Below are 11,507 nucleotides of genomic sequence, written 5' to 3'. Positions count from 1 at the left end.
TATCCCCACAAATAACTCTTTTGTCTCATACAAAATCTAGAAGCACCTACAGGCATCACAGTGTTGGTACAAGGGCAGCCATCAATTTGTGGGTGTATGAAGATGTTTCATCCTGAAGGCGTGATTCATAAAGTGATTAATACAGAAACAAACATTTGTTTAACAGCATTATCCCTCTGATAAAACTGTTAATGGTGGCAATCTCTGTCCAAGGTGCTTGCTCCTTGCACCGCTGCACTCTCTGCCCTCTAGAAGCTGCACAGTGAACCAGACTGAGGAGCTGATCCAGCAGAAATACAGCTTTCTGAGTTAGGTAATTTTCCAGCCGTATGACAGCTCTGATTCAGTTCTCTTCATGGTTATCCAGCAGAGGGGTATCTATCGAAGAATGAGAACCACTTAAGCTTGTTTAAGCATTGCTGCTGCCAAATGCTAGACTGATTTTTTTTTTACTAATTTCTTATCAGGGAAGCTAAAGCATTTTCTTCTAGTATAGGTTAACACTACACTAAAAGCTTGGCCAAAGCCCAGTAGCGTAGGTAGCTAACTGTTTATCCTCTGGAGAGGTGACAACTGCATGTGGTTACTCTTAGGGACATCAGCATTGTGACTAGTTGAGGATGAAAATGATCCGAAAACAAAGGAGAGAGCCTCTTTCTTGTTAACTCAACTGCCGAAATCTGAAGTGGGAGAAAGAGGAAAATGAAAAATGAGGACTTGGTTTAAAATGGCCTTCCAAGGATAGCTTAGACTACAAAAGCAGGGCTCCAGAGTAGATCCTTCTTCATAAGTGCAATATAAAGATAGGAAGCTGAAACAGAAGGAGGGGCTGTCATTAAAGGGACTGTGGTTGTCTAAATTTTTGTCAGCAAGAGCATGAAAGGTGAAAGGAACCTTTGGTGATATACTGCTAAATAGATCTATGACTGGATTTCTTTTCACATTTATTCACCTGTTTCCACAAAGTTTTCAAACTCACTAGGGGGGTGAGTGGTAGACAGGATGAAAAGAACCTGTGTATTGGTTTTATGGAAATATTCTGATGCTCAATACCAATGTCTTCAGTGAACTCAGTAGTGAGTAGCTGAAGCAAAGCAAAGCAAACTTTAAGGAAAATGTGAAATTCCAACTTAGAGATTCCAGCTTCTTCTGTGTGAAGATCTTCTGGAACTGAAATTAAAGATCTCCTATAGCACAAGGGAGTATAAGTGCTGAAGATATACAAATTACAGTATGAACAAGTTGCAACATTTTTTAACAGCAAGTATAGGCAGAATATATAAGTATTATCTTAATACATAAAAGAATAATTGATCTGCATATGGAGACTATGAAAAGAATCAGATATTAAGTCGACAAGACAGTGTTGAAGCATTCTGCACAAAAAGTATACTGTCAAGAGAAACATACATTTAAATCTTTGTTTTCCTTTAAGATCTAAGGGCCCTGAAATATTCAAGTCATGCAGACTAGGTTGTTTCGGCTTTTTACAAAAAGTTTACATGCAGTTACAAAAGGCATCTGCTAATTGCAGACCCACCAAAAGGCCCAGTTTCTTAGACTTCTTAAAGCTTTTCTCACCATGGTTTTTCAGAACTTTATGAGATTCTCCGTTGCTTAGTATTTATGCTGTTCTTAGAGAGTATACATTGAAAAGAAGCTGTGGAACCGTGGTGAGGTTCACGGCCTTATAGAGAAGACTAGACTAGATCATTACATGGTCCCTGGCCTTACAAGAGGAAAAAAAAAAAAAAGTGTTAGAATCTCATCCAAGCTGTTGGAATCGCCTTTTACACAGATGAGTTTAATACCCATGCATCGTTTCTCAAAACTGTTACCCCTTACTTCAAGGAGGCAAGGAAATTTGAAACAAATGTAGAAACAATAATTACAGAAAATATATACTAGCCAGCTGGAAAGGAAATGTGAAGCACTCTTATATGCAGAACATGCTACTACTACTTCTTTCTCAGAATTAAACACAAAGCAAACAAAAAGAAACATATTAGCAAAGTCAAATCTGTTTTATCAAGCCCATGGGTGCCAAAGGAAAACAGATCCTGGAAACGGGACTGAAAAAAAGACCATATTGAGGATTACTACCCAGGATGTTTAATGAGGAAGAAGCAGAAGAAAAAATGCTTATCATAAACTTCCATTTATTTATTTAGTCATGTTTTCTGGGATATCCACATCAATACATTGTCTAGAAATAAATTTAAACAGACTGAAATACATTTCTCTCAGAATGTGAACTATTATTAATATTATTAATATCCATAATAAAGATCCAGTGGGATTTGTAACATAAATAAATATGTATACGGGCTTTCGTTCAGCTACTATCCTGGAACAATTACATAGGGACTTCTTGTTTTTTCTCTTTACCTAAATGGAACTTTCCCTTACGCATGACAGAGGTTGACACCACACATTTCAGAAGACACCTTATAACGTGCAGAGTCTCCCATCAGCATAGAATCATAGAATCACAGAATCATAGAATCACAGAACAGTTTTGGTTGGAAGAGACCTTCAAGATCATCCAGTCCAACTTTTGTCCTAGCTCTATCAACACCGCTAAACCGTGTCCCTGAGTACCACATCTCTTATCCTTACCTTGGTAGTTAGAGCGCTTTCTAGTTCAACAGTGTGAGAGAGAGTTGATCTTCCTTTCTGTAATCTTAAGTTTAATTATTGCCCAGAATGCAATTGCTAATTATATGAGAAACCAGTTCCTCTATCAACCCCACCAGACTGTTGGTCTCTGTCACTTTCTGAACTCAAATCTCTGTGCTGCTACCTCAGCTCTAAGTTGTCTCCAAGTTATTCAAATTGCATTGTCCACAGAGGCACACAAGTCTCCCTGAAAGAGGAGTTAGTTCACCCGCACCTCCTTGCTAAAGAAATACAGAAGTTTGCACAGCTATTTGGAAGTATGTGATATTTATTTCACATGCCTGCTAATATATTTCATCATGGTTTGATAGGAAAGCCATGGGGGAAGTTCTTCACTGGATAAGTCAAAGTTAATTAATTTAGGAACATGAACAAAGTACCCCAATGTAAGGCAGTCTGCAAACTTACAGTGCTCTCAGCCTACAGAAAATGCTCATCAAGAGTTCATTCAAAGCATCTCATCCATTGCTGACCTCAAGTTAAGACCATTTCTACAGACAGTAAGCCCTATGTAACTGGCCATTAACACAGCTCAGCTAACCCAGGCAGCTGGTTCAAGGATCCAGTCTCGTGAGGACCCCTGCACAACTGCAATAGTTTGTCACAGCTGAAGAGTTAGTTCTTAAGTGAGGGGTTTTTTTCCCTTAGAAGAAAGGGAAAAACAAATATTACACTCTGCAAATGGAGAGAATATAATGCTCAAAGAGTTTTGAGAGGAAAACCTTGTGCTTTAAAACATGAAGAAAGGATGCCAGTTCAAAAATAGGAAACGTATACTTTATCCTGGGCTTGAGCCTGAGGTCTACGGGACTTAGAGGTGCTAAGAACATTTTACACTAAGAGCTGTCAAGGGAGGATGATCTAGTTGCTAGCCAGCTTTTGGCAAAACTCAAACCAGTGCTGTCCCAAATTTTCCTTACATAGTCAGCTTTAAAAATGGGGATTCCTCCTCCTGCTTTTAGCCAGGGAGAATTTTCTTTTTCATAAGGGACATCAGGCCTGTTGGTGTGGAGAATCAGTTTGGGGAGTGTGAATGCTGCTGTTGCCAGCAGTCCATGGTGCTGATGGAGAGATTTATATTTGAATATGGTCAGTGTCCTCAGCCTGCAGCTGGAACGGATTATTTCCAACATTTTTTGAAAGGTCAGTTGGTGCGTTTCTGTGTCAGCATTGTCAAGGATTTATGGACAGCAAGAAAAGGTCAATAATGCACACAAAATGGCCTGCCAAAATGAGTTGTGATCTACTAGTGGGTTGTTGCCCTACAAAGTTCCACTAAACTGGAGATAACATACAGAAAACCCACTTGTTAGTTTACCATGCTGTTTGGCAATTGTTCAGCATCGCTCAGGTCTCCCGCTGAGCTATGAAAAAAGTGGTACTAAAAGTCACGATAGGAAAAATTTTATTATATATCATCTTCATGGCCCATTTTTCTTTCATGTGCTTTCCCATAATAATGTACTGTTCACTGGATTTTCGTGGGTGTCCAGGGTATGCATGTTAAAAAAAGCTGATCGTACTCAGAGATATATTTGCCATTTTATGTTATCATGCTACGGGATCCTTAACTGTGCAATATTTTCATTAAAAAGATACTGCTACCTATCTTTTACTAAATTAAGAAAGGAAGAAGCGAGTCAGGTTGATATTATGAGGGTTTTTTTAATGACTCATGAAAAAGGCTGGACTGTGTTGTCACATTTTATAACAGTAACCGACAATGGCTGCACGTGAAAAACAGAGCTCATAGATAAACTTCCCCACATCCCCACCATCCAGATTGCATCCAGACCATCACATGTATTAGCAACTAACTGACCTATGCTTCATCAGTTTGGACCCATTTAGCTTTTGGCTCATAGTCAAAATCTGTATCTCTAGCAAATACAGAAGAAGACGACTGTCTACGTCGCCTGTCAACGCCCACAGTAACCCACTGAGCTCAGACTCAATGAGTCTGGCTTTGCTACACAATGCTTGTTCTCCCATGCTAGTGGTAGCACCATTCTCACAAGTGCTGTTAAAAATCATCAGCCCCCAAAGCTGCTCCCTGGACTGGGGCTCACCAAGCTTCAGCACAATTACCTTCTCCCGAGTGGTCACTTCCCCCCCGAGCAGAGAGAAAAAACTCAGACTCCTCTTCTGTAACCAAGCCAAAAGATCCTGAGGAAAACAACAGAGTATTGTTCTTTCTAAAATCCTTCACTATTTCCCTATACATTTGACTGTCTTCCCCTTCAGATTTTTCCTGCCTCTCTCTGAGCCAACAGAAAGGGTACCCTGCTCTGACATCTCATTTTGGCCTTGGCTGAGATGGCTGAGTGGCTGCTTCTGCTTCGTGACTTGGTCACAGCTGCAAAAAGACACAGGCCCACAACTAGAAAACTCTTTTGGGACACGCTGAGTTGGGTATCTGTCCGCAAACAAACATGCAGAAGTCAGCATAGCTACGATGTTTTGTGTCAGATGAAGGTCTCTCCCTCAATCTGCTTCTGTCTTATTGCTGTTACTAGGTAAATCGTGGAATTACATCAAAAATGAAACGAAAATAGAAATTACTAGTTTCCTCTTTATCAGCCACTTACTCTTACCCATTTCTGTGTCCTATAGCCTTTTCAAGGAATTCAGATAAACTTTGGATAAGCAATGAGAAATCTGCCGTTATGCTTTCATACTTCAGCTATTGTACATACTGTCCTTGTAGAATGTACTAGCATGACAAACCACTGTCCAATAACTAGTATGTTTTACCTCAGTAAGAAATGTAGCAAGCAGGCTTGTTCTCACCGTGGGCTTACATCAGGCAGCAGCAAAATGGAGAGAATAAACATGGAGAGAAGCTACTTTTAAATCTCAAAATAGTACTTTGTTTTGAGTTTTGTTCATTGCTGGGATTCATTCCAATATTAATGAAACAGAATTTCTTGATCATATTTCCACATTACATTTCCATCTTCCATTAAAGTAGAGCCAGAAAAGCACTTAAGCACATGCTTAAAACTTCAAAATGCATTCTGAACATATTGCCTAATTCCTGTGATATTTTTGTTCACTGGGGGTCTTCACAAGTTCAGACTAATACAAGAAATTGGCTTTGATTTAGATAAAAGCATTCTTGTCCTAAATGAGGTCAAATAGAACAAGGCCAAAACCTGAAACCTTCACATATGCTGAGGAAGACAGATACTATCATTCTTCCCTATGCTCATGCAGTTAAGTCATTGGCCAGTAAGACACAATATGAAGAGAAATAGATAACTCCCCTAGCTTCCTTGCTGCAGACAGCTGTCCCACTTGCTGGCCCGTGGGGTAGGTTGGCTCAGACGGTAGCATCAAGAGCGATGACTACTTTCATCAGGGTGACTTGTTGAGTACAGAGCGATCCAAAACAAGCTTTAAAAGATTGTAAAAGTGGCAATGTGATGGTCCTCCTATCCAGTTTTTTAGGACAGCCCGGAGTCTTTGTTGGTATTACTGGCTTCCCTTTGTCAAAGAAAGGGCATTTTGTACTGGAGGTGTTCTCTCAATCATTTCCCCTCAACAGGGATCCTGTGTCTTCACATAAAAGTGCAGGATTTCCTAAGTGGTTCACAAAAAACAGGCCAAAATCTTAATCCATTTTCAAAACAGTATTTTCTTCAGTAGTCTTCATGAGGAAGGTTCAGATCCAAGAGAGCAGGAGCAGGCTATTTTAATACAAAGGAACTCAGGCCTTTAAAGGGATTAAGCTGCTCTTTATATCTTCCAGAAAGCCTTGTTCTGAATTGCATGTTCCCAGCGTCTGCTCCCTATTCTCACCTATTCTCCTTCTTTCACCTGGGGAGTTAGGTAATGTCTGGCCCAAGTACAATAAGGCCCCCACTCCCTTTAAAGGCCATCTTATTCTAGAACAACATTGTTTATGGATTCCATATGGTCTATCATTAGTGTTATCCTTGATTCTCTGTCTCTCACTTTCCTCTTGTGCAATAAAAGAGATGAAGTAACACATTGTAAAAGAAAGTGTTTGCAAGATAGAATAGACATCTGCCTCTCTCCTTTGGAGGCTGCTGCGAAAATACAGTTGCTACCTATTTTGCCAATTTGACCCCAACTTGTCTAAGGCCTCTCAGAGCAATTGTGCGCGAACACATTAATCTATTCATGAGCAATAGCTCTGTGTCTGAGATGGCCATTGGTTTTGTTTTTTCACACTGTTATTGGCACATTTGTTCAAAACCTGCATAAGTTATTGTTGGTACTGCTACAAAAGATGTTAAGGATCTTTCAAGGAAGATGTGACTTGATCTTTCTGCAACATTTTAAAAAATGTTGTCTTTCTTTTTTTAAAGCAAATATCCTTCTTCCTTTGAGCCAGCAAGCCCCACACACCCAGGCAAGGCTAGGAAGAAGTCATGTTTCCACTTTCAGAATTGAAGACAGAATGCTTTTTACATTTCTAAGAAAAAACAGTCCGCTCCAATTCAACCACATAACTTGCCTTAGATCTGACTGTGACAGCTTAAAAATTAGTAAGGCTAATTTCATCTATTAAAACCACCTGCTGTTTGATTTATGACGACTGTACAACATCTAAGAATCAGTGAGCACAGTGGATATTTTTGTCAAAAAGGCTTATTTTGCCCTCTTTTTCTCTTTTACGCTATCTTGTCAGGAATACCTCTGGTCGATTCACCACAATTAGCCCTCTGTAAAACTGTACAAAGGTGGACAGCTTCTGACTGTAGTGGAGGCAGCCCCCCCATCTTGCACTGGTGCAGCTAAGATAGGAGTCAAGCACAAAGACTGCAAAACTGGTCTTTAACCACACACTTGGTGCCCTGTCAAGATTAACAACATTTGGAAATCTGTTTGTACGTCTCATTTCATTGTCTGCTAGCCATAAGGCCATTGTCTGACAAAAAAAAAAAAAAAAAATGACAGTATGTCTTCTTTTATAATCGTATGGAAAAGGATATAAAGATATAAAAACCACTAAGGCATCCGTCTTTCTGGATTATTTGAGAGTAACCTCATCTTAATGAAGATATAAATGATATGCTTTAACAGAACCTGCAGTATAGACTGATTGAAAGAGAAATTATTATTTCTCTTCTATTTCCTAAGTAGTCAGACTTAAAGGCATGTCTCCTTGTGCTACTTCCCAGACATAAGACAAAGACTATTTTAAAAACACTGAATCTATTCTTTCCTCCTCACTGAAGGCCTGGTGTTTCACATTTTACTCAGGCAAAACCACTGCTGGAGTTGGTGAAATATTTTTGGAGCAAGGTATGTAGAGGTTGGCACAATTCTTACAGTGCTAAATTTATTATTTTTCTCATGCAAAAGACAACAAATCAACCAACACAAATAAACAAAAGCATACTAGTTGCCAGCAAGTCCACTGAATCTTTCTTTTTAAGCTATAGGAAGTTTAACTATCTGCCCTCCTGCCAACTCCGTTTCATGGTCTTGTGTCTATCCTGCTTCTACACACATCCACCAATTTCCAGACAAAATTATAACTATTCTGTAGTTCTGTGTGCCACATTTTTTCCTTGTAAGCGCCTGAAGACTCTTGCCTTAGTCATTTTTTTCTCTGCCTTCTGAAATCTCTATAATCTGAATTTATCTACAAGGTCAGAAACAAGGTAATTTTGAATCTGTGAAATCTGTGGGAGAACCAAGAAGTTCCCCCAGATTGCCTTGCGATTTTGGGAGTAAGACTGGCCAAGACAGTGACTAGATCCTTCACAACTGTAGCAGCCAAGCAATAGATACACACTTTCCAGCGAATGGAGGTGTACAAATGGCCGAGCATTCTCCATTCACCAGAAGAGGAAGCCCTTAAGACGAACAAAAGTCTGCATGTGGAATATGGTACAGTGGGAGAGACACTAAAGATCTTAACCTTGATCTTGCAAAACCTCAGGTCACCTCAGGTACTCATTATTCTAATGTTATTGCCTCAGACTGACAGTAAAAGTGAATTGGAAGAGTGTGTTTGAAAGCTCATATGTATAATGTACTTAGACCAAAATGTAGTTGAACCTCTATACTTGTAAGGGTCTGCTCATCATTAATCTGAGGCTGGTTATGGACACTGCTTTTTACACTGTTTCATTTGAACTAGATACAAGTAAAGTCTTCTTTTCTCTAGCGCACTCAGTGCAGTGTAATTTATAATATTGTGCAGATGCTGGATCACTTGAATCTCCATTCTGTTGCACATAATTTACATTGTCTGTGGCAAATAAAAAGATAAGTGCAATCCATATTGCAAATGCATCGTATCATTGTGAATTTGCATGCTTTCTCCTTGTTCTTCTTCACCTCACGGAATTTATGTTGTCATTGTAGCAGTGTCTGATATCACAGTGAATATCCTCTTATTAGTTACTTTTGGATTCTAAAACTGTCTGTTTCTATACACATTGTCATAGTAGTCTTCACTATCACCCTAAATAATTCCCAAGCTACAGTAAAAAAATCTGCTGAACTGAAATATTACTGTAAAAGTAAGGATGCTGCTTGAAAATACACATAGAATGTTTTCTCTTTTCTAATTCATAGTCCAGCAAGCAGTCCTAAATCAGATTATTTAAAAAAAAAAAGAAAAAAAATGTCACTTTACAGATTTAAATCCATTTGTGTTGGGACATTTTTTATCTCAGTGACACTTTTATGTGGAACATATAGCAATTTTAAAATAATTTTCACTTGAGTGCTGGTGTTTCCCCATGTCAACGAACATTTCCCAGATGCATGAGACCATCTAGCCTCTTCAAGGCTCAGACACATAAAGTGATCTTCCAACTAGATTTGAATGGATAGTATCAAAGTAACTTTAAATACAATAAAATACACAGTTCTGTGAGAAGATAACACACTGAACCTCGTTCCCTAAGGTCTGGTATCTTGTGTCTGAGTTTCAATGTTCTGAAGTGTAAGAGGAAAGCTCGTTTTTCACTTTATTTGAGCTGCAGCACGGAAGGTCTCATGCCTCTTCGTGGCATCCTATTTTTACAAAAATGGTGAGAATTTAGACTGACGTCTTTTTTGAAAACTTAGTTCACTTAGGCTGAAGAGTTGCAAAGATATTAGGGATGAAGTGGCTGACAGATGGACAATGTGGTTGCATGAGCTTCATTCTCATAGGAAACCATGACAACTAGAAAAAGAGATTTGGAGGTCTTTAGCTGGAACAAGTCAGTACAACTTCACTTACCTCAGTGAGCTGGAGTGGGCTGCTGAGAATCTGAGTGCTAAAAATAGATAGTAGTTAAAATGGAAACACTGGGCTCGACAAACTCTACCTGAATGCTCTCTCTCCTCTGCACCTCCCTCTAATACAAATACAGTGCAATCGAATTTGAATTAATTCTTCATGTATTCACAAAATAATGTGGTTTTAAGTGAGCATCAAAACCAGCACTTTAAAATAGTCGTTATAAGAGTACCCCATAATCAAAATACTGTACATTCTTTTGGGCATAAATGAAGAGTTCAATTCTTACTCTTGACTTATGGGTATTATTTTTATAACACTGCAATTCCAGTGCAGGAAAAACAATGCTATGTAAAAAATGGAAATGCTGTTTCTGTTTATTTAGTTTCTAATTGCTTTTCCATCTCTTCTGATAAACTACCAGGAAATGTTTACAGTAATTTCTAATGCTACAAAGCTATCTGTATTTTACCCTTCCCTGTAAAGCTATTACCTAATCAAATGCTGCATAACAAAACAAACAAATACCAGAATACAATCCATCACTACTGTGTTAAAAATGAAAATATTAACCAAGGTTCATGTGATAAATCACAACTTGTTAAAAAGTCAAATGAATGAATGTTTTTAAAGAATAGAAGCAGAAAACAGAGAACTTCAATCCCTTTTAAACTCTCATCATAAAAAATAACCTCTTCAATTCATTTGATGCAGTACATTAATCAAACATTACTGATTAATATACAGAATCTGTGACGTGTTGATGTGGGAGGTGAGGGAGTGGTTTAAAATACACAAGTCTTTAAAAACTTCCCTTCCCCCAGCAGGTCAGTCTCAGGTGGGATGTTAAATGTATGCTCAGCCACCCGCTGCAAGAAGTCACTAAAGCAAACACTGAAGCACCTTGGCGAAAGCAATTGAGGCCTCAATACTATCAACCGACACTTCTGCTCAGTGACCCTCTCAGGTCTTAGAAATGGTCTTTTTGGATTCCAGGTCTTGTTGTATTGATTTCAATCAGCAGCTTTTCCTAAGAGTCCCACATTGCAATAACCCTGCCAGAATTTCTACTCTCTAGCCTGTTTTATCTCAGGGTTTTTATTCACATTTGATGTCGCTCAGCTAAGTGACAAGAGAGGATTTTGAGTGTATACTTGTTTCCTTACCCACATTTTTTTTTAATTATGTTTGTTTCAAACACAAGTAAATCTCTCTGTTTGCTTATGCTTTCACTCGCTCCATTGAGGGAAGCACACTGAGCTGCCTCAAGTGTTGTTTTCAAACTCTTTTTACATTTTTGGCCACGCTTCAGTGGGACCAAAGTATTTCTGTCAACGACTTCATTAATGCCAGGATTTTACCCCTGGCTTTTGAATACAGGAGGCAACCCGCCAGAGGCTCCCTCACCACTCAAATCCCCATGCTTCCCTCTTACCCTTACCCAAGCAGCAGCGGCTTTGATAGCCCACACACCCCATGGCACAAGCTGGTGAGGGACCAGGCAGCTGCTGCTCTGGTGCAGGAGCAGAGGCAGAAAGGTGAAGAGCAGGCAGCTGCTGTGTCCCCATCACACCTCTCCCTTGTGAGAGGCTGTACCCACTGCACCACATCACCG

The sequence above is a fragment of the Leptosomus discolor genome, chromosome 2 (assembly GCF_034619465.1).
Source record: "Leptosomus discolor isolate bLepDis1 chromosome 2, bLepDis1.hap2, whole genome shotgun sequence".
Classification (NCBI taxonomy): domain Eukaryota; kingdom Metazoa; phylum Chordata; class Aves; order Leptosomiformes; family Leptosomidae; genus Leptosomus; species Leptosomus discolor.
Note: the sequence above shows the minus strand (reverse complement) of the source record.